Consider the following 22891-nt stretch of genomic DNA (forward strand, 5'->3'; position numbering starts at 1 on the left):
AACCATGCACAATCTCTCCCTGCTGAGATGAAAACCATGCACAATCTCTCCCTGCATATAAAAGAAATTGCTTATCTGCCATCTGGCTAACAACTCTTGGTGTCTGACATTAATAACATAACTAACAGTACACCAGAATGTACTTCCCACCACAGACTGAAAGTCAGAATCATCCTCCCATCTCTCACTCCTGAGTGCCACTAAAACATCATTTGCACCCTGACTATGCTGAAAACCCAGTGCCCATGGTTAGCTGTGGGCAGCTGCCCCGTCACAAAGCTTTGGCTAATCAAACTGGATGTGATCAGAGCATTGATTTCACTACCTATCAAATTAAGCTGGTAAAAAATATTGTTTAGCAGAGGCAAGCTGAAATGTGGAAACTGGATCAAAAGCAAAGGGGAAATGTGGGCATTTGAGAAGTCAGCAGGTCAGGTACTAACTTCACTTGACAAGTAAAACCTGCACCAAAGCCGCTTATCAGTTTCACAGCATTTTCTTCAATGCTTAGAGAAGCTCAGAAAGAATTTTCCCCTCGTCTAAATGGCACAAGCTCAGGATTACTTCTATTGACATATACTCCTCACTTACTAATCATAGAGGAACCAAAACTGGGAAAAGGTTCCACTGAATATACAAAATACAAACAGGAAAAATCTCTTGCCCAACCTTTTTCACTAAAGGAGACTGAAAAGAAACAGCAAACTGTTTTCAACCGGCACCCAAACACTCAACGGTTTAAAAAAAACATAGGAATGTAAGTCTGGGAGTGCAGGAATAACCACCAAAACTCCACCCTGGTGCACAAAACCAGCCAGAGCTCACAAACCACCTTGTTTACCTTACTCCTGGGAGTGACTCATTCCTTGTTTCTGCAGTAAGCCCTGAGGTGGCTCACAGGGCTCACCCACAGCCTGTTCCCGCAGCATCTACTGGAACCCGCCCCAGTGGTCTGGTCCCAAGAGCAGGGCTGGTCACACCCTGGACAAGGCTTGTGCTGGAACTGGGTGGCTGGGTGACCAGTAACACCTTTCACTGGGAGACTGGCCTGACATCACCATACTGCAAAACTCAGTCACCCACGAGAGTGGCAACATGAGGAAGTGGGCAGTGGGGAAGCCCTTGGAGAGTGCTCTCCACCTGAGTCTCCCTGGCACTGTAAAACAGTTGGGCAGGAAAAAACTGTTCATCCCTAACAGTCCCCATGTTTCTCCCCCACTCCATTCACAGAATCATTCAGGTTGGAAAAGACATTCAAGACCACAGAGTACAACCATAAAACTATCACTTTGGAGTCTACCACTAAACTGTGTCCCTCAGCATCATATCTACATGGCTTTGAAATCCCTCCAGAGAAGGGGACTCTAGCACTGCCCTGGGCAGCCCGGGTCTGCCCTCAACAACCCTTTTGAGGGAAGAAATTCTTCCTCATGTTCAACACAAATCTCACCTGGTGCAGCTTGAGGCTGTTTCTTCTCATCCTATCACTTTTCACTGGGCAGGAAAGACCAGCTTCCATCTGGCTCCAACCTCCTTTCATGGAGTTGTAGAGAACCAGAAGGTCTCCCCTCAGCCTCCTCTTCTCCAGGTTAAACAACCCCAGTTCCCTCAGCTGCTCCTCATAGGACTCCTTCTCCAGAGTATTGCCATCTTCACAGTTCTTCTCTGGACATACTGGGCACTTGGTATCTCTCAAAGCCTCTCTCACACCGAGATCAGCAATCCACAGAATTGTACAGGCAGAACATGAGGAACAGAAAACACACTGGTTTGCCAACTAAAAACTATGTGACACTGCTTTGTTCAGTACACAGATTTATAAATGCTGCAATAAAGAGCTCAAAGTGTCCAGCTCTTGAATAAATTCAGAATTTGGAGATTATTCTCCCACAGAACTCAGAACTAGCCTATTTTCTGAGATAAGGTATGACTACAGTCCATCTACAGCTTCAAACTTGCTAGGAACTGTGGCAAAAGCAGAACAGTCAGAAAACATTGCCAGCTGCAAAACCTGCCTAAGGAGCTGAGTGATGATTAACCAGAGGGTTCACTCATGTGTTTAACCAGCCTACAATTACCCAGGTCTCAGTACCTAAGAGCTTTTCAGCCCCTTTAAAGCTGCTGTGTACTTCAGCCAGCAGGACTGAGCAGTCACTCCTAACTGGCTACTCAGCAAGATAGGAGATGAACTTGACAACTGTAAATTTCCTTCCAGATCTACCTTCTAGTATTTCTGTGACTATTTAGAGACACATTCTTGTTCTGTTAAAAAAGTGAAACAAATGCTAAAATCAGATAAAGCTGCCACTAAGCATGGTTTTCCATGCAGAAAGAAACAGGGCAGAAGCTTCCTCTTTTGGCTCAGACATCACTCTTGTACTGCTACTCCTCTCAGAGTATTCCCAAGAATTTGGAAAGAGTGGAACAAGAGGGACCTGGGGGTGCTGGTGGATGAGAAGCTCCACAGGAGCCAGCAGTGTGCACTTGCAGCTTGGAGGGCCAACCAGAGCCTGGGCTGCATCAGGAGAAATGTGGCCAGCAGGTCAAAGGAGGTGATTCTCCCTCTCTGTTCCACTCTGCTGAGACCCCACCTGGAGTACTGCATCCAGTTCTGGAACCCCCATTACAAGGATGTGGACATGCTGGAGTGTGTCCAGAGAAGGACCACTGGGATGATCAGAGGGTTGGAGCACCTCTCCTTTGAGGACAGACTGAAAGAGTTGGAGCTGTTCAGTCTGGAGGAGGCTCCAAGGTGACCTTATTGTGGCCTTTCAGTATCTGAAGGAGGCCTACAAAAAAGCTGGGGAGGGACTTTTTAGGCTATCAGGTAGTCACAGGCCTAGGGGGAATGGAGCAAAGCTGGAGGTGGGGAGATTCAAACTGGAAATGAGGAGGAAGTTCTTCACATTGAGAGTGGTGAGAGGATGGAATGAGTTGCCCAGGGAGGTGGTTGAGGCCCCATCCCTGGAGGTGTTTAAGGCCAGGCTGGATGAGGCTGTGGGCAGCCTGATCTAGGGTAGGGTGTCCCTGCCCATAGCAGGAGGGTTGGAACTAGATGATCTTTGTGGTCCCTTCCAACCCTGACTGATTCTGTGATTTTATGAATTTCTACCCACCAAGTTCCCTGTGATCCACATGATGGAATTTCTCTCTGAAGGTATTTTACTGTCTATTAGGATTTTTCTCTCTTATGTTTTAACAGATTCAGTTTAAGCTGCTAACACATCTGGATGCTTCTTATTCAGCCACCCAGTTAAGGATGAACACAGAAGCTGCCACAGTTACCCAAGAGCCAATAAAAATCAGCTATTCAGGATCTCTATTTTCCTCCACTGTTTATCAAGTAGAGGGTAATATGGCCTCTTTACTTGCATGCCCACAGCTATATCCTAAGGCTTATTCAGAAACAAAACCACATTTGTACTACACAATTGCACAGTTCTGAGCATTGACATCAGGCAGGAAACTGATGACATGCTTCAGCTAAAAGACAATCACAGTTGTTCAATATTGTTCCATAAAGTGTCTCCATGCTCATTAGGTCTGCCTGGTTTAAATAGTTAATTATACAGGTAAGTGACACAAATGTATCCAGTGACAGATATCTTTGGGGGAGGGGGAAGGGGGGGAGAAGAGAGCATTGCAAATCTAGTGAATCTATGATTGAACTAAAAGCAAAAGAGATGTCAACCACTTGAAAGATCACATCACTGTACCACTGACAATTGATGGTGTATTTGTATTCACTGCTTTTCCTTTGAACAGCCAGGTCTGGCTATTTCTTTCACTTGGGGTGCTCTTGAAAAGATATAACAAAACGACAGGAGACAACCATCACAACTGACATGAGACTGAGACAAGTTTAAGTATTTTGATGCTTTTTTATTTACCTTTTTTTTTTTCATGTAGTAAAATTCATAAATACTACAATTCTACTTTAAATTAATCAGAAGGAACTGCCTTCAAACATAAATTCTTCTAACCAGAAGTACAAAGAGACAAATTCACAAACACTTCACTCTTCTGCTGCTTCACTCACTTTCTCCTCCAGCAAAGTCCCCCCAGACTTTCATAATGGAGCAATTATTGGACACTCTCAGAAGCAGCTTAGCTCTAAGCAGTGCTGATGAAAGAATTTAATGAACTTGCTAGTTGCCAGAAATGAACATGAACAGGCAGGACTGCCTAAGCAGACTTCCTTTTTAACCAGTAAAACTGCAAAGAAAGTCAACAGAAACATCTCGAAATACACAGCACTTGGTAAATCCTCTCCTAAGAGAGTTGTTTCGACTTCTGCATTCAGATAATCTCCACAGGAGTGCCAGATGACATTAACTGCCCTAGCCTGGGCAGGCAGCTATGCTAGGTAGCTGGCCTCCTCAGGGAAGAGTCAGAAACTTCTCCAAAAAGCAACTCAGCGCAACAAGAATCGCTCCCTCTACACCACTTGCAGCCCAGAAGGCAAATGGCATCCTAAGCTGCATCAAAGGAAGAGTGGCCACCAGATGGAGAGAGGTGATTCTGCTACTCTGCTCCGGTGAGAACTCACCTGGAGCCCCTAATACAAGGGAGACACAAGTCCAGAGGAAGCCACAAAGATGATCAGAGGCTGGAGCACCTCTCCTGTGAGGATTGTCTGAAAGAACTTGGGCTGTTCAGCCTGGAGAGGAGAAGGCTCTGGGGGACCTTAGAGCAGTCTTCCAGCACCTTAAGGGCACCACAAGAAGGCTGGAGAGGGACTGCTTAGAAAGGCTTGTAGTGATAGGACAATGGCAATGGTTTCCAAGCAGAGCAGAGCAGATTTAGGTTGGACACGAGGAGGAAGCTCTTCACAAAGAGAGTGATGAGACACTGGAACAGGTTTCTCAGGGATATGGTGGAAGCCCCATCCCTGGAAACATTCAAGGTCGAACTTGCTGTGACACTGACCAACCTGCTCTAATTGGAGGTGTTCCTGCTGACTGCATGGGAGTTGAACAAGATGCCCTTCAAGGGTCCCCTCCAACCCAATGCATTCTACGATTCTATGATCTGTGAAGGAAGTTGAAACAATTCCAAGCCACTGGCTTGGAACAACAAAAACACACCAAAAAGAGTACTGAGAATCCCTTGCCTTTGGTCATCCTAACTCATCCTCTGAGCTCACTGCTGAGAAAGAACAGCCACTGGAATTTACTTCTGGAAACTGTATTTGGATGTTTCAAGGTAAAGCTAAAAATGACTGTGCTAAAATTTCCCAGAGATGCTGCCACAGGAGGAGAGAGGGATGGGAAAAAGAACTGCATGTGCATACCATAGTCTCCTTCAGACTAAATCTGGTGACTCATCTCAGATGCTGAACATCATCTCAGATTACAAAACCACCATGTAATTTAGACTAGCTGAAAACCTTCCCTGGGGGACAAAGCATATAGTTCATCATGAATATATGTCCTTTTAAAACAGCCCAGGCAGCATATTATCTGGCCAGTAAGTATCTCAGTTAACTCAGATTGTAACAAAACATCTACTTCAGACCTTCCCACTGCATTGTTGTAAAGTCAGTCTTGTACACTGTGGCAAACAAATGCCACTCTCCTATTGCCTGAGCCACTTGAGGAAGGTTCACAGTTTCCATCCGACTGTGACTCCCTTACATCAGGCAGAAGTTGCTGCTCAAGCCTATCATGCAGATCAACAGTCTGAAGGGTTCTGCCTGCTTTTGACAGTCTACACATCATGCCCAGCAGCCTGTCAGGGGCTTCTATGCTTTCAGCACAAATTATCAGATTAATCTTCGAGCAAAAGCCTCAGCATGGAGCTAGCTGGTACAGAGGTGATCTGGCCACTGGTCAGAAGAGGAAAAAGTCAAATATATCATAAATATCACAGAATCACAGAATGGTTTGTGTAGGAAGGGACCTTAAGATTAGCTAGTTTCAACCCCTGCTGTAGGCAGGGACACCTCCATCTTGCTCACAGCCCCATGCAACCTGGTTTCAACACTTCCAGGCTTGGGAGCCCTCACAGCTTCTCTGGGTAACCTGATCCTGTGCCCTGCCACCCTCATGAGAAAGCATTTCTTCTTAATGTCTAATCTCAATCTAGCTTCTTTCAGTTTGAAGCCATTACCCCTCACTTTATCACTACATGCCCCTAGGACAGCTGGAGGCTGTCTTGTAGCCCATTCAAATACTGGAAGGCTGCTCTAAGATCTCTCTGGAGTCTTCTCAGCCAGCCCTTAAAAGAGAGGTGCTCCATCTGACTTCCAAATGAAGTAAGCAAGCCCTGAAACAGTTTAGGCTAACTCAGCCAAGTGAACTATAGTGTTCAACACCAAAACCTCTCCGAATTGGCACCGAAGAGGTTACAGAGGGTTCTGACAATTTCTTCTGCCCCAGATACCAGGCTGTGAGACCTGCCTGGCTTGCAGATGAATTTTAGTAGTGCTCTGCAGATATTAAGAGAATATCTGTGGGCTAAAACTCATACCTGCCTTTCACCAGATGTAGCAGTGTAGGAACTGCTCATAAATTCAAGAGAAACCTACCAGGTATGCTCTTATCTTCTGCACTATTCACTTAAGAAAACCAAATCCGATGAGAAATTTAAATGTCATTTCATAGCCAAGAGGCTATGCTCTGTATGTGTAACAACAGCCCCCCTTAACCTCCTCCTGCAGCAGAACAACTACTTAGCCAAGTTCATGTATTTCAGGAATCTCACCCACAGCAGCACCCCTCAAAGAGCTGAGTTCACAGAGGTACAGCCATGTAGCCATCACACCTGCTGTATCTCTATGGCCCTGGATATTCACCATACATTCTCTTTAGAAACTTTCCAATCAGAATCCCCACTGCCAGAGGTTTGAGCTTCAGTCTCCATGACACTGATCTATCTGCTGCTAGTTGCTGTTGATTGCTTGTCCTGAACAATTTCCCTTCAGGAACTGATGCAGTTGCTCCCAGTTTAGCCTCTTGACATCAGGTCACACAGTCCATCTAAAATATAACCGCCTTCAAATGTCTGTACCAGAAAGACTGGAGAGAAGCTCTGCAAGAAGCTACTTTGTCACAGGATGAGGTAACGTAAATATAATCATTTGGTGAACAAACTGCAATGAGTTTACAGTCACAATGATGTGTGAGCAGGTGCACAGTGCTTACCTATGTGACAGCCTGAGAGAACATGCTAGAAAAATGGGCAGCCCTTCTGGCCTAAAGACTGCCAGAACACTAGTAGAACCAGCCCAGAGTTCCTCAACTCCAACATCCTCCCCCAAGGTTTCTTCACAACACAGGACAGTAATGACCAAAAGCCAGAACATTTACAGAACAGAATTTAGCCTTTGTCTGCCCAGAGAAGTAAATCAACTGTGGGAAAGAGCACAACGCCAAAAAGCCTGACAAACAGCAACTGAAAGATGAGTTCCTCTGACAGAAAGAAATGGAAACTGCCAGACCAAAGAAGCCACCATTCAAAAAGCCATTTCCAAAAGAGCACACTGGTCAGAAGAAGTAGGACAATTACTCACTACTGGAGAGGCTCTGCAGTTTCATTCCAAGTCTCTGCAAACCATGCCGCTGCTGGTACTATCCAGTGTCACATTCATAAGTGACAGCTGTATTTCAACAATGCTGCACAGAGCCTGACTGCAGTATTGATTTGGCAGTCATTAAAAGCTAGAAGATATATTATACTACAAGCAATTATGCATTTTTTTAAATTCAGTTCTACATTGGAAATCCATTCTGTACTGACAGAAATCCCTGGAAAATACAACAAATCAGAATGAACATTCATTGTTCCCCTATCCAAGTTCAAATCCAACACAATCATTCCCATTATCAAGCCTGTATAAGCTGGTGTATACCATGTAAAATTGATTTCCCTCACTGAAGTAGTACTGAACCAGCACAAACAGGTACATTTCTCACGCTCAGAGATTCCCATGTTATCAGGAAACAGGAATTCCCTGCTCCTCTCAGAGCAGCACACAAATTTATCACATCATTTATATCATAAAGAGGACATTACTTGGGGGGGGGGGGAAAGGCATTTCTTTGTAAAACTTTATTTATATCCAAGAATTCTGCAACTGAAAAACACCAGCAGACTAAAACCAGAATGAAAGAGAGTGCACATTGCTCCACAGATAAGTGATTTCCACCGTTCCCCATTCTTAACAAGTTCTAGCCTGCTACAATGGACTGGGAAGTGGGAATGGACAATTACAGAATCACAGAATGGTAGGGTTTGGAAGAGTAAAGACTTGAGTCCAGCCCCTCTGCCAAAGCAGGTTCACTCAGGGCAGATTGTGCAGGAACATGTCCGGATGGGTTGTAAATTTCTTTAGAGGAGGAGACCACACGACCTCTCTAGGCAGCCTACTCTGGGTCTCCAGCACCCTCATTATAAAGACATTTCTCCTCATGCTGAGGCAGAACTTCCTGTGTCCCAGCTTGTGTCCATTGCCCCTCATCCTATCACTGGATACCAGTGAAAAGAGACTGGTCCCATCTTCATGACACTCGCCCTTAAGATGTTTGTAAACATCGGTAAGGTCTCCCCTCTTCTCCAGACTAAACAGTCCCAGGGCTCTCAGCCTTGATTAGTAAAAGAGATGTGCTCCAGTCCTTTAATCATCCTCATAGCCTCTATTGGACTCTCTCTAGTCCCCCTTGAACTGAGGAGCACAGAACTGGACACTATTCCAGACGTGGTCAAACCAGAGCCGAGTAGAGGTGGAAGAGAACTCCCTTCAACCTGATGGTCACATGCTTCTTAATGCACCCCGGGATAACACTGGTGTTCTTGGCCACGAGGGCACATTGCTTACTGTTCATGAGGTTTCCCTCTGCCCAGCTCTTCAGCCTGTCCACACCTCGTTGGATGGCAGCACAGCATGACAGGGTGCCAGCCACTCCCAGTTTGGCTCCATCAGCAAACTGGCTGAGAGGCCACTCTATCCTCTCACCCAGGTCATTGATGAAGATACTGAACTAGACTGGACCCAGCACTGACTCCTGGAGAACACCACTAGCTGCAGGCCTCCAACTGGACTCTCTGCCATTGATCACGACCCTCTGGGCTCTGTTGTTGAGCCAGTTCTGGATCCATCTTGCCATCCACTCATCTAAGCCACACTTCCTGAGCTTCCCCACAAGAATGTTATGGGAGACAGTGGCAAAAGCTTTGCATCCACTGCTCTTCCTTCATCTACCCGTTCAGTCACCCCATCACGAAAAGCTATCAGATGAGTCAAACATGATTTGCCTTTGGTGAATCTGTGCTGACTACTGAGAAATTTCTTTTCTTGCATGTACTTAGAGACGACCTCCAGAATGAGTTGCTCTCTCACCTGTCCAGGGCTGGAGGTGAGGCTGACTGGTCTGTAGTTTCCTGCATCCTCCTTGTCCTTTTAGAATACTGGAGTGGCATTAGCTTTTTTCCCAGTCCTGAGGCACCTTTTCTGTTCTCCATGATCTTTCAAAGATGCACAGCAACATGTCTAAAACAAACTCAGCTGGTCTCCTTAAATGACAAAGTAAAATTAAAACCAAAATCAACCCAGAGCTTTGTAACCCAAAGGCTTACAAATAAACTCCAGTTACAATCAGCAGTCCAGAAATATAGGAAATAATTGCTTTTGGAAACTGACACATTTTGCTAAGTGCTTTTAACTGCCATTTATATTGTACTGAACTGCGATTAGTATGATATTGAACTGCCAAATTTCCACCCTCCTGCCCCTCTCACCCTCCTGGCCTGTCAGTCTGGAACATTTGGCCAGTTCCAAACCTCCCCCAAAACAGACTGCATTTCCATAAAGATCTGAGGAGACTTTTTGGCTGAAATTAGAGCACTTCTGCTTGCCTACAGTTTAACAGAGCTACTTGCCTGACAATACAGTAAAGCAATCAGCTTCTACAGATCTCCCTGAAACTGGCAGCAGTAGCAGAACTACTGTTAGGTCAGCTCAAAGGCAATGCCTTCTGCTTGCTGACAATGCAAGATATGTCCTTAAGAAGGAGGTGCCTCCAGCAGAAACAATTCAATATTATTGTACTTTGCCTAACAGCATTCCAAGATCCACTAGGAATTTCTTTTTATCACCTTCTTTAATTCCCTGTTGTCATAACACTTTCAAACATATAAGAATGTGCAGCTAAAAGGTAAAACTATGCCACATACTCATTTACTTTCTTTGTGCAGCACTGGCAGCATTACCACAGTAAGTAGTACACTAAGCCACAGTGCTGATCACCTTCAGTGTATTAAGTTGATTATCTGCAATATTAGGGACTATGTCCAGAATCTCTGCAGGAACTAGAGATGTCATACCCTAAAGATGTCTCCTTCCAGAACACTTACCAGCTCTATATTCACCCGAAGTGTTTCCTTAAAACCCACATAAGAGAGCAGGGAATAACAAAACAGCTATTTGTCTGCATGCTGTTTGTGTTACACGGAGATGTTCAGTTTCACTGAAGCCAAGCGGCCAGTAAGCAGAGTTGTACACCACTGTGCTGATGGTAGCACCACCCTCTGAACTGACATGGTCCAGGACTTCCAATGCCCAACACATTTTGGCTCTAAAACAAACCAGTTCTGATGGTTGTCTTTTACAAACTAGTAAATGCCACCATACAAACATTTTCAAGACTAACAATTTGTGTTAAAGGAATGCAAATTGCAATTTTTTAGATCTTATTTCAGATTTCCCCCAGAAACAGAATTTAGTTCAAAATTTGTGACAGAATTCCTATGCATCAGCTGCTTCACTTTCTCTGAAAACACTTCAATAGTTTTAGCAGATGTTTTAGCTGAGTGAATCAAGAAACAGCTCTTCATCACTTGAGGACCGAGCAGGCAGACTGCTATCTAGTTACCCTGTTCAGGACAAATGCTCTTCCACAAATGCCTGAGGCTGATTAGTTTGTATCAGAAGTTTATTAATAGTAGATACCTGCATTTGGTTACCAGTTACAGCAGAGCAAGAACAGCAGGACACTTAAGACATACTCTGTGCCTTACAAAGTCCCTATCTGGTTAAAGCTAAACAGCTGCAGCGAAGATGTCAGAGATGAGGACTCTTAAAACAGTCTACTTCAGAGAATAGGCTAAGGATATAGGAATACATGGTGCACTTCAAACTGAGAACTAGAAGTTAAAAGGATAGGAAAAGCTTCCTCTCTAACTGATTTACAGTTCACAACCTGCAGCCACATTCCAGAGAATAAGAAAACATAGTTAAGAACCCTAAGGAACTCCACTGTGACCAAAAAAAAGACACTCCTGCAGTAAATCCATAGAGCAAGCATACTCCATACACATCTCTGTGTCTGCTCTGTGCTCTTCACGTGAGAAAATTATTTGAGCTAGGTTGCAGCCCACAAGGGAGTTGGAAATCTCAAAGATATCACCCCCCATGCTGCCTCTCCTCCTAAGTACACATCACAATCCATTACTTCTTTCAGCGATCACATACTGCAGTTCCCTCTCTCTCGGGCTTGCTGCTGCAATTGCTGCTGCCCTTCTGCACTAAATGAAGCAGAAATCCTTCAGACTCCAAATGAACAATTAAGAAAAAGACAACAATACCAAGTGGGCTATATAGAGATGAGGCCTATTATGAATTAATACTTTTCCTATTCAATATGCATGAGTTTTTAATAAGTAGAGCTAAAAATAGAGACGTGCATTACAGGATTTCTTCAGGCTGTAGAATTTTCATTCATCCTCACTCCATGAAGAAATGGGCCATTGCTAAAAGGGCTCTCTCTCAGCACTTTTGCACTGTTGTCATTGGCCCTAATTCATCACTGCACACAAGAAAAAGCCTCTGGGATCCAGGTATGAAGGACCCTGTGCCATAAGATCTGAAGGAATCTGCAGCAAACTGTGGGTTTTCATCAACAACAGGCATGTCTCTCAGTTTCCTAGTCCCATCCCTGACTGGTATGTTCAGAATGAATCCATTTGAAAGAAGACTCTTGCAGTAGAGCTGTATCATCAGCTGTATTTGAAGCAGTGTGGGCAGCAGGTCGAGGGGGGGCATTCTGCTCCTCTGCTCTGGTGGGGCCCCATCTAGTGTACTGTGTTCAGTTCTGGAGTCTCCAACACAAGAGAGACATCAAACTGCTAGACAAGTTCCAGAGGAGGTCATGAAGATGATCCAGGGGCTGGAACACCTCCCCTGTGAAGAAAGGCTGAAAGTTGGAGCTGTCGAGGTCTAGGGAGACCTGACTGCAGCCTTTCAGTATTTGAAGCTGGCTACAGCAAAGCTGGATGGGCACTTTTACAAAGGCACGTAGTGAGAGGATAAGGCCTAACAGCTTCAAATTGGAATAAGCTGGATTGTGATGAGACATGAGGAAGAAATTCTTCCCCTCATGACGGTGGTGACACACTGAAATAGGTTGCTCAAAGAAACTGTGGAGGCTCCAAGCTTGGAAGTGTTGAAAGCCAGGTTGGATGTGGCCTTGAGCAAGATGCTCTAGTAGGAGATGTTCCTGTGCATGGCAGGGGCTTAGAAGCAGCTGATTATTTTACAAATACTCCCCTTGTTCCTTTAGCAGTCCACCAAGAAAAGAAGTCTCAAATTAAGCTAAACACAACGAACCCAAATATTCTGTCTGGATTTTAACATTGATTTATTTCCCACGCCATGCCAGGTTCTGACCAGAAGATTTCAGTAAGGCCTGCTCTAATTCTGGCTGCTGTGTGTTCTGGAAGGCAGCACAATTCTATATAAATCCACCCTAGGGCGTAGGTGCAACAGCAGCAGGAAACGGAAGGAGATTGAAATCAGTGTTTATAAACACAACCAAGCCAACCCAGCACACGCACCACCAGATACATAAACAGAGGCTAAGGCAATCTCATCTGGAGGCCTACGTTTCCTACTCTTATTTACATTGAGAAATCTTTTATTGTCTTGGTTTTGGTTTTTTTTTTAAAGACATGTTAGGTTGTGTGCTTATGTTTTTAAAACAACCTCGGTGTATTTAAATCAAAGCACACATATGGGGGTAGCTGCTGCCAACCGTTGTGTGGCAAAAGGAAACAAACCCAAAAGAAGTCAGAGCATGTTGCTCTTCTAGTGCCATCCTAAGCTGCTCTGAAATCTCTATTATAAAAACATTCTGGTCTGAACGTTCTGTTTGTCAGCATACAGCAGCAGAAAGTCATTTAGTCCATGTCAGATATACTCCTAATTAAACCCAAACAAATCCCATCAGCTTACAGCAGAACTAACATTCAGCTCTTTATGGATAAATACACAGTTTTCATAACAGTTTATCAAAACAGAAGTGTTTGTGTCACCTATTACCATTCTCATCTTTTTTTTTTCTGGGCTTCAGTACAAAAGGTGGGATAACACAACAGGGATTTTCAGTGCAATGACCCTGATGTAGTCTCTAGGAAGACCATTTTAGAATTTGAGGATTTCATAGACCTACAGTTTCCAGTTCAATGTAGAACTGGCATGACTTTCTGGAAGCTCAAAATACCATGAGCAAAGCATCTTTTCCTTGCCCCCTTCCAGCTTCAGCCCAGTAAACACCAGAGATTTCTGTTTATTTTTCTTCTGACACATTTTAGTCCCAGTGGTCAGAGGCAGGGATTTTTTCAGATGTTTCAGCAACAACCAATCTTTTACCACAGCTACAGAAATATACAGAACCAGAAAAAAAACAACCACCAAACCAAATGAAAACAAGAACAAAACCCTAACAAAACAAACAACTAGAAAGACCCAAACAAAAAACACAAACAATAACAAGGTTGACAGATTTGGTTATTTAGGTGCCTTTATCCCTCTCTGACCATCAAGGAACCAGAGTTGGGGAGGTTTTGGTGGGTTAGATGTTTGGTTTTTTTTTTAATGCCACAGTTTGGGATTTTTCATGGGAGACAACATCAGGCCCACTTATTTTTCTTTTTTCTGGACTTTTTAAGCCCTTCCAAGCACCCTGGAAGGAGTCTGTTGGAGCAAGATCCAATAACATCCTATTTCCTCCAACATAGTTCAGCCTTAAAAATCCCACTTGTCCCAGAGCAATCTGTCCATGTGAACCCTCTGAATACCAAATTTTATCATAAGAGTAATTGCATCAAGCACAAGAATACCTCCAACCCCTACGTTGCAGGGACAGCCACAACAGCAGCAAAGGTAACCTGCCAGAGGTTCAAGGGAATGTCTGCAGTCTAATATCCATTTCCAAGAGGTGAAAGGTATCCAAAGCAATATTTTTCATATCTTCTCTCATCACAAAAATCTACAGGAAAAGCTTCAGCTTTTTACCTGTGAAAATCAGGGACCCTTAACAGGGAGAGTGACTTTGTGACTGATGATTTGGGTAGTGGTTTAGACAGCTGCAGCCCAGTGACAAGAGAAAGGACTTTACTTTATGGATGCCATTTTGCTATCTTGGGCAGAACCTGGCATGACAAAATGGTTGTCACACTCATCTATGAGGTTTCCAATATCTATGATTTTTTTTTCATGCATTTTAAAGCGAGAAGAAGGATGCGGAGAAAGAGCAACCTCTTCCCCTCAAAAAGAGAGAGGAAAAAAAAAGAGAGCAAATAAACCAAACCAGCTAGCAGCCAGATGCTCAACTCACACTGGGGCTGTACAGTGGAGTAGAGAGCAGCTTATCATTGTTCAACATTGCCTACACAAACCTCCTGCCTCTCAATGTCAAATAAACAGCAGAAAATGCTTTGGCTTAACCTAGAAACAAATTTGATTGAAAAAAAAAAGCTGCATATAACTCTATCAAAACCCCACGACATGAAAGAAAACAATGAAGAAAGTGAGGACCAGGATGACGCAACCCTGTCCTCATTGCTTGGGTTTTTTTCCCTGGTAAGGGAAATGTACCTGAATTTTCCTGCAGTTGGAAGTTCACAGGGTGACCTTCCCAGAAAGTAAGATGCAATGCAGCTTTCTGGATAGATAATGCCACTGCCTCTGTGTCAGGCTTCCACTTGTGCCAAACTGTCACAGACAGCCTCTGTTGTAGGTTATTACTAAGCAGAATTCAAGAGAAATCACCAGAAACAAACCTCTGCATACTGACTCAACTCCACACTTTGCCAAAAGCACAATGTTGTTATTCTAAGGCATGTGAACAATGTCAACTGTGAACACTGCTGGTGGGTTTCTATGTAGTTTGAGCCTGCTTTGGTTTTCCCTAATAATTTATGTGACTATCTCATCACCACTGAACTGTTTTCTTTCTCCTTGTGATGTGATTACAGTAACTCAATGATAAAGTATGCCAGGTTTAGGCAATCATCCTCCCATTGGGTTCCAGAGAAGTAAGTTTAAGATGTGTTTCCTAAACAGCAGTAGCAGCCCACACAAGAGGAGGATGTAGTCATGCTCCACTCGCAACCCCACCCTACCTTATAATATATACACCGACCTCAGATTAAACTGCAAACAAATCCTACAGCTGCCAACATCAAAACTCAGGGAGGATACTGGGACTGCAAAAGAACTCCAGCTACCAGACAAAGAAGTGATACAAGAAAAAAACCCACCATTTAGAACCATGCTGCTAGAAGCCAGAACCCAAACATTTTAAATAGTCACAAACCCACCAGAAGAAGACATCAACTATTCTCACTGCCACAACCACATGTGAGGACAGCACAGGTCTGCTGCTGAAATGCTGTAGCTTTATAGACACTGAGGAATTAGATCACTCATTCATGAAAAGCACTCCTCTGAAAGCCTTTCATAACATTCTGCAAGATTCCAATAGACATCAGGGATACCAGCTGACTGCTGAAAGCCTCTAGCACTAACATAACAGAGAGTCTATTAGTTCACTTCAAATTAATATCTCTACTGGACATAGCAAAAGTTTTGAGTCCAAGTGTCCTAACAGTGTCGTTAAGTAACCAAGTATCATTAACAGAAGCAATTAACTGGAAACTCAGCAGTTTCTATAGTGCTGGCCATAGGAACCAAAGCAGGCTATTTCTGAAGCCCCCAACACAAATATAATTACTGTAAACCCATTTTTCCTTGGCCACAGAGGAACATATAGACCAGTGCTGCTGCTGCCATCCTATCCCATGCTGCACCTTGCCTAAAACAAGAGCAGCTCCAATTTACAACATATATTCCCCAAGCACACTTTCTATTATTTCTTCTTATCAGTGAAGAAAAAACTTGCTTCAGAGTTGCATCCAAACAAATGCAGAGGTTAAAATAGATCCCACTGCAGCTGACCAGAAGTCATGGAATTTTTTCAGTCAGAAAAGCCCTTTAAGTGATAGGATGAGAAACAATGGTTTGAAATTAGAGAAAAGGACATTTAGATTGGAAGTTAGGAACAAGTTCTGCAGCATTAGGTCAGTGGAACACTGCAACAGGTTGCCCAGGAAGGTAGTTGAGTCTCCATCCCTGGAGATACTCAAGGTCAGGCTTGGACAAGGCTCTGAGCAACCTGATCTAGTGAAGGCTGTTCCTGCTGATTGCAGGGGCATTGGAACAGATGATCTTTGGAGGTTACTTCCAATCCAAACTATTCCATGATTCTATGATCATCAAGTCCCATCACTGAGTCCAACTAAGTCTGGGGCTGAATTATGTCCTTCAGCACCACATCTCTGCATGGTGATCAATGCTGAGTAGATATAACACACACTCATGGCAATGGCTTTCTTCCATAAAAAACAAGTTTCTGAAACCTACTGCTTTCCTTGGTGTTTTTTAGAAACACAGCAACGAAAGTCCTGGCATAGCAAAACCAATCTGCACTGCAGAGTATCAGCAGCACAAATGTGGATCACCACTGTAATTGTGCATCTCCCATAACACCTTACCTTAGAGCCACAGTTCCTGGAGCAAATGCTAAGAGAAGATCTAGTAAAGGTACACAGAGTGCCAGAGCACACCTTTGCCATTTACATCAGAAGTTTTCCTTTACATCAGAAGGGTGGACAGTATCATATTTCCATATGATACTGTCCACCCTTCTGATGTAAAGGAAAACTCCAAGGTAACACGCCAGTCCTCAAAGCAAACTGACAAAGACAGACAAAGGTTTGGCACAAGTAACAATAAGCAGTTTAAAAACTGAAGTATTGCACCACCTCAAAAGCTGATGTTCAAACTTGCTCTCTTCATTCTGAGTGCCCCTGATGCAGCTAACTCCTTGGGTCCTGACCTACACACCCATGCATGTCCCCACGCATGCACCTCTAAGGCAGATGGACTCAATTTGGAACTGTCCAGCCAAGGGACAGCCAGTGCTGACCGCCTGGAGTTTAGTTCTGACCAGGAGCTGTACGTGCAGCAGAGGTCACACAGAAGTAAATCGAGGAGCTTTAAGAAGTGTTAATAGCCTACTTAGCCCTTGGACAAAGCAGTTTGCAAGGGAGGTAATTAAAAGATCAGAAAATACTGCCACAGAACCATCAGGGAATTTTCTAGCAGGTGACAGAATTAGATTGTTCCCATTAGGTGCCATGTCACTGGCCCTTCAGACCCAGAACCTGCAGTTCATTCATTGCACTCCTCATCGCCTCTCTTGTGTGCACAGAGAATGCAGGGGGTGTCCTGGTCACTGAAACTCCTGGAGATTGTGGAATGCCACAGAGTGTCAAAAAGCATCATAAAACCAAACAGAGTGGTGTAAGAATATGAAACCAGAAAAACAATTCCTGAAATATCCATGACTTCCTAATGCTAAGAAGTCTAATTTGGGCTCATCTCTAATATAATTAGCAATAACCAAACAACTCTACATACCACATGGGCTTTAGGGCTGGCTCACAGTCTACCTTCAGACTGAGGAATGTTATGTGGATTAAGACACATTAGGAACAATTTCTTCTCCAAAAGGGTTGTCAAGCGCTGGACAGGTTGTCCAGGGGAGTGGTGGAGTCACCATTCCAGGAGGGATTGAAAAGAAGTGTTCATGTGCTGCTGAGGGACAAGGTTAGCAGTGGACTTGGTAGCGTTGTTAATGGCTGGACTCTACGATCTAAAAGGCCTTTTCCAGCCTAAACCATACTATGATTCTGTGAAATATGTGTTCCAGATGTATTTGGTGGGACATTCAGCAATATGCAATTTAATGTTCTCTGTGGCCAGGGAAACATCTCAGCTGTAACTGTGGCCAGAGGATGTTTCCCCCAACATTTAGTGGATGAATCCAAGCACACACAAACATGCTGACCAGGTAAAGAGTAACTCAGTTCTGCTTCAATTAACTCTCTGCCACATCAGAGGGCTTGGGGCAAGGACCACATGGAAACCCTATAACACAGCAAGCCCTAGGTTTTTCCAGTAAGAACAGGACAGAAAGTTTTAACAAAGCTGAGATTTCGCTCTTCTAAATCACAGAACAAACAAGTTCAGAAATACATTTCATATAGGGGACATTTTCAATTTCCAAGTCAAAGATATCATTTCCTGTAGCACCAACACTAAGGTCAACCACCGAAACAGTATAAAAGCCAATTGCCAAGGTGGTCGTTTCTGCTTACCTAGAAAATAATGATCCCATTATTCAACTATAGTGATCACTCAGACATGACTAAACTCTTCTATTATTTATAGATAGACAGATTCAGCTTCACACCATTAACTATCTCATGGGCATTAAACAGCAGCTCTCTGAATTTTGTCCTGTGGTTTGCTTTTGGGTGTTTTTAAAGCATTACCACTTCCTATCAGTCACCACAACGGAGCAGACACCCTGCATTTAATAACATGCCATGGGTTTTGTTAAGGATGAAAACAGAAGTAATGAGATACTGGAAGTACAAAACTTATTTTACATCCAATATCCACCCTACATAGGAATAAAATATACATTTTTTTAAGGGATTTTGAATTCTTACCAGACAGGTGCTAAGACCTACAATAGGGAGCAGGAGGGGGAGCAAAACAGAGTGAAGTAGCAAGAACCGCTTGGAGGCAATCTGAATTCTTAAGTAATGAGAGTTCCAATATCAAATCTCTAGTCTTAATGCTATTATGTTAAATATGAAAAGCACTGCTTTTAAAGCAGTTATTTTTATGACAGAATTTCTGAGTTTGAGGCTCTTCTTCCCCCATTTGCTTCCTTATCAGAATGTGTCAACATCATCTTAACTGTCCCTGAAACACCTTTCCAAGTGCAATACACTAAGAAAAGGGTTCAAACTGTCCCAACACACTCAGCAGAGAACTGCTAGATAAAGCTCTCCTCCCTTCTCCTTCGCAACATCCCTGACAGCTCCTCTAATTGGTACCTGAGAAATGTTGGTCCTGTATTGCCATTAACATGGGGAATATTTTAAATCACTTTCAAAATATTTATGAGAGAAGACTGACAAGCACCAGCTGAGTTCACAGTGTTGATCTTGTTAACAATTCCTTATCTTTAAAACATACCAAGAGGAGCTGAGATTTCAAAAACTGAATGAGGAGACACTAGGCACATGCCATGCTGCCAGGAACAGTCACCCAGAGCCATGCTTTAAACAGAATCACAGAATCACAGAATGTCAGGGGCTTGAAGGGACCTCGAAAGATCATCTGGTCCAGCTCCCCTGCCAGAGCAGGATCAGCTAGAGCAGGTCACACTGGAACGCATCCAGATGGTTCTCGAATATCTCCAGGATGGGTCCTGGTCTCCTTGCTCACTTCCATGGCCCATAGAATGGTCGTCTTTGTTCTGTCCACAATCTCTCTTGGGCAACCTGTTGCAGTGTCTCAGCACCCTCAAAGTGAAGAACTTCCTCACAGCTAATTTAAGTCTAACCTTTCTTTATCCCTTGTCCTTTTGCTACTCCCTGACAAAGAGTCTGTCCCAGTCTTTCTTATAGGCCCCTTCTAAATACTGGAAGGCTGATACAAGGTCTCCCTGAAGCCTTCTCGAAGCTGGACAGCCTCAACTCTTTCAGCTGTCCTCACAGGAGAGGTGTTCCAGCCTCGGTCACCTTGGTGGCCCCTCCTCTGGACCCGTTCCATCAGATCCATGTCTGTCCTGTGTTGAGGAGCCCAGAGCTGGAGGCAGTACTCCAGGTGGGGTCTCACCAGAGCAGAGCAGCGGTGCAGAGCCACCTCTCTCGACCTGCTGGCCACGTCTGAATAACTGTAACACTCCAATAAATGGAGGATTTTGTTAGCAGGCTGTTCGCTAATCCATACAAGCTGTATGTAGTCAAGGAATTAACCTGATAAAACCACCCTAAAATGCAAAATCAGATATTACAGAGAAGCAAAGCACTCCCAGTGAGTTACTAAATACAGTGCATTTACAAAAGGAGAGCTTTAAATTAAAAATTAACAAGTGATCAATAGGATGAGACAGCTTGTGACTCACTGTCTAACAAAGGAAACATGGCAGAGCACAAAAGCAAAAGGGAAGGGGGAAATCTGTGGACTTCGAGTATGACGTTTTAAAGCAATGTGCACAAGCAACTTATTCTGGCTATTAAACAACAGGGCAACATGCTCCCCAGGGACACAAAATCAGCTCAGGGAAGGGAGTGTGCCAACCAGGAGAATCATAGAATGGTTTAGGTTGGAAGGAATCTCAAAGATCATTCAGTTCCAACCACCTGCCATAGGCAAGGACACCTCCCACTAGAACAGGTCCTTCAAGGCCTCATCCAACCTGGCTTTGAACACCTCCCAGGGAGGGAGCATCCACAACCTCCCTTGGCAACCTGTGCCAGTGTCTCACCACCCTCATTGTAAAAAACCCTTTCCTAACATCTAGTTTGAATCTCCCCTCTGCCAGTTTAAACCCATTACCCCCGGTCCTATCAATACAAGACCTTGTAAATAGTCCCTCCCCAGCCTTCCTGTAGGCCCCCTTCAGATACTGAAAGGCTACTATAAGGTCTCCTCGAAGCCTTCTCTTCTCCAGCCTGAAGAGCTCCAACTCTTGTAGCCTGTCCTCACTGCAGAGGTGCTCCAGCCCTCTGATCATCTTTGTGTCTCTCCTCTGGACTCGCTCTAACAGTTTGATGTCCTTCTTGTGATGGGGGCTCCAGAGCTGCACACAGTACTTCAGGTGGGGTCTGACAAGAGCAGAGTAAAGGGGAAGAATCCCCTCCCTTGCCCTGCTGGCCACACTTCTCTTGATGCAGCCCAGGACATGGTTGCTGTCTGGACTGCACATGCACTCTGCCAGCTCACGTTGAGCTTTTCATCAACCCAGACCCCCAGGTCCTTTTATTCAGGGCTGCTCCCCAGCCACTTGCCACCCATCCTGGAATTGTGCTTGGGATTGCACTGACCCAGGCGCAGGACCAATGAAGAACATGGCCAATGTTCAGTAACAGCAGATAAAATGTCATAACTCATGTCCTAAAACACACAGGAGAAAGGGGTGAGCTCTCCTGCACCTCATAAATAAAGAGATCTCTTTGTTAAAACCTTCTCATTAAGCTTTTTGCTCCTACTCTGTGTTTTCTGGTATTTTCTCGCAGAAATCTTTGCAGATTTTGTCTTCAAACCAGAAGCAGCAGCAGCAAATGTAAATGTTTTCCAACTACATCTTTACATTGAAAAAGGCACAAGTCTTGCTGCCTGTCGTTACTTTTAGCAGTCTTCTTTGTCTTGTGGAAAACAGTCATCTGTGCCTTGTGGGACATAGAAGTACAAGAGTAAGCACTTGAATAAGGAGGCTAAAGTTTATTTCAGCAATGACTAAGATTATAACTCTGCCAAAATTTCTTTAAATTAAATACTCTGACTGCACTGCTTTCAAATATGGTGCTGCTTCTGAGAAAGCCCAATTTATTTACCACAAGAAACTCACTCTTCTTAAGACAGTTTATTACTCCAAATAACTTTTCTTCTCCAGTCCTTCTTGTGAGAAAAGCTTAAAGTAATCCATTCTCTGTTGGATGAGCAATTGGTTCTAGCTTAACAGCATCATTATTTTGCCCAAACTTCTTCTCACAGTCATAGAATGGCTTAGGTTGGAAGGGACCTCAGTGATCATGTACTCCAAGCTCCCCACCACGGGCAGAGACACTTCTCAACTAGACTTGGCCGTTCAAGGCCTCATTAAGCCTGGCCTTGAACATCCACATGGAGAGGACATCCCTAATTTCTCTAGGCAGCCTATTCCAGAGTCCCACCACCCTTGTACTCAAGAACTTCTTCTTAAGATCCAGCCTAAAAGTGCTCTCTGCTCTCCTTCAGCTTCAAATAATTCCCCCTTGTCCTGTTGCTAGACGCCCTTATGAAAAGTCTCTCTCCAGTTTTCCTGTAGGCTCCCTTCTGATATGGGAAGGCAGTTCTAAGGTCCTGCCAAAGTCTTCTCTCCAGGCTGCACAACCTCAGCTTCCTCAGCCTATCCTCACAGCAGAGGTGGTCCAGCCTTGGGATCATATTTGTGAAATTCCTCCAGACTCACTCTAACAGCTCTGTGTCCTTATGCTGGGGAAACCAGAACTGGATGAAATATTCGAGGTGAGGTCTCACAAGAGCAGAGTAAAGAGGCAGAAACCCCTCTCTTGCTCTGCTGGCCAAACTCTTAATACAGCCCAGCACATGCCTACCTTTCAGTCTGCGTGAGTGCACTGCTGTCTCACGTTGAGCTTCTCTTAACCAACACCCCCGAGTCCCTTTCACTTAGTTTTAACTCATTCTGCACCCAGCCTGGATTTGTGCCTGGGATTGGCTGGAGGCAGATGCAGGACCTTGTACTTTGACTTGTTGAACCTTATGCTGTTGGCACTGGCCCATTTCTCAAGTCTGCCAAGATCCTTATGGATGCCATCCCTGCCCTGAGGTGGGTCCAGCACACCACACAGCCTGGGCTCATTGGCAAACTTGATGAGGGTGTACACAATGCCACTGTACATGTCACTAAAAAGGATGTTAAACAGCACTGGACCTAGGAGAGATCTCTGAGGAACTCCCCTTGCCACT

The 22891-nt window shown here is 44.2% G+C and overlaps 1 protein-coding gene across 5 annotated transcripts in view; it reads right to left on the reverse strand.

Annotated features, from left to right (window-relative positions):
• Positions 1 to 22891, reverse strand: part of HECW2 (HECT, C2 and WW domain containing E3 ubiquitin protein ligase 2) — a 199592-nt gene that overhangs the window by 108574 nt on the left and 68127 nt on the right. Inside the window, exon 1 of one of the 5 annotated variants that reach the window (XM_064158871.1) lies at positions 9341 to 9502. The exons of the other annotated variants lie outside the window; for them this stretch is intronic. The gene's annotated coding sequence lies outside the window, so the exon portion shown is untranslated. Of the gene's footprint in view, positions 1 to 9340; positions 9503 to 22891 lie in introns of those variants that run through there. 5 annotated transcript variants of the gene reach the window in all.

This window comes from Pogoniulus pusillus, chromosome 2 (assembly GCF_015220805.1).
Source record: "Pogoniulus pusillus isolate bPogPus1 chromosome 2, bPogPus1.pri, whole genome shotgun sequence".
Lineage (NCBI taxonomy): Eukaryota > Metazoa > Chordata > Aves > Piciformes > Lybiidae > Pogoniulus > Pogoniulus pusillus.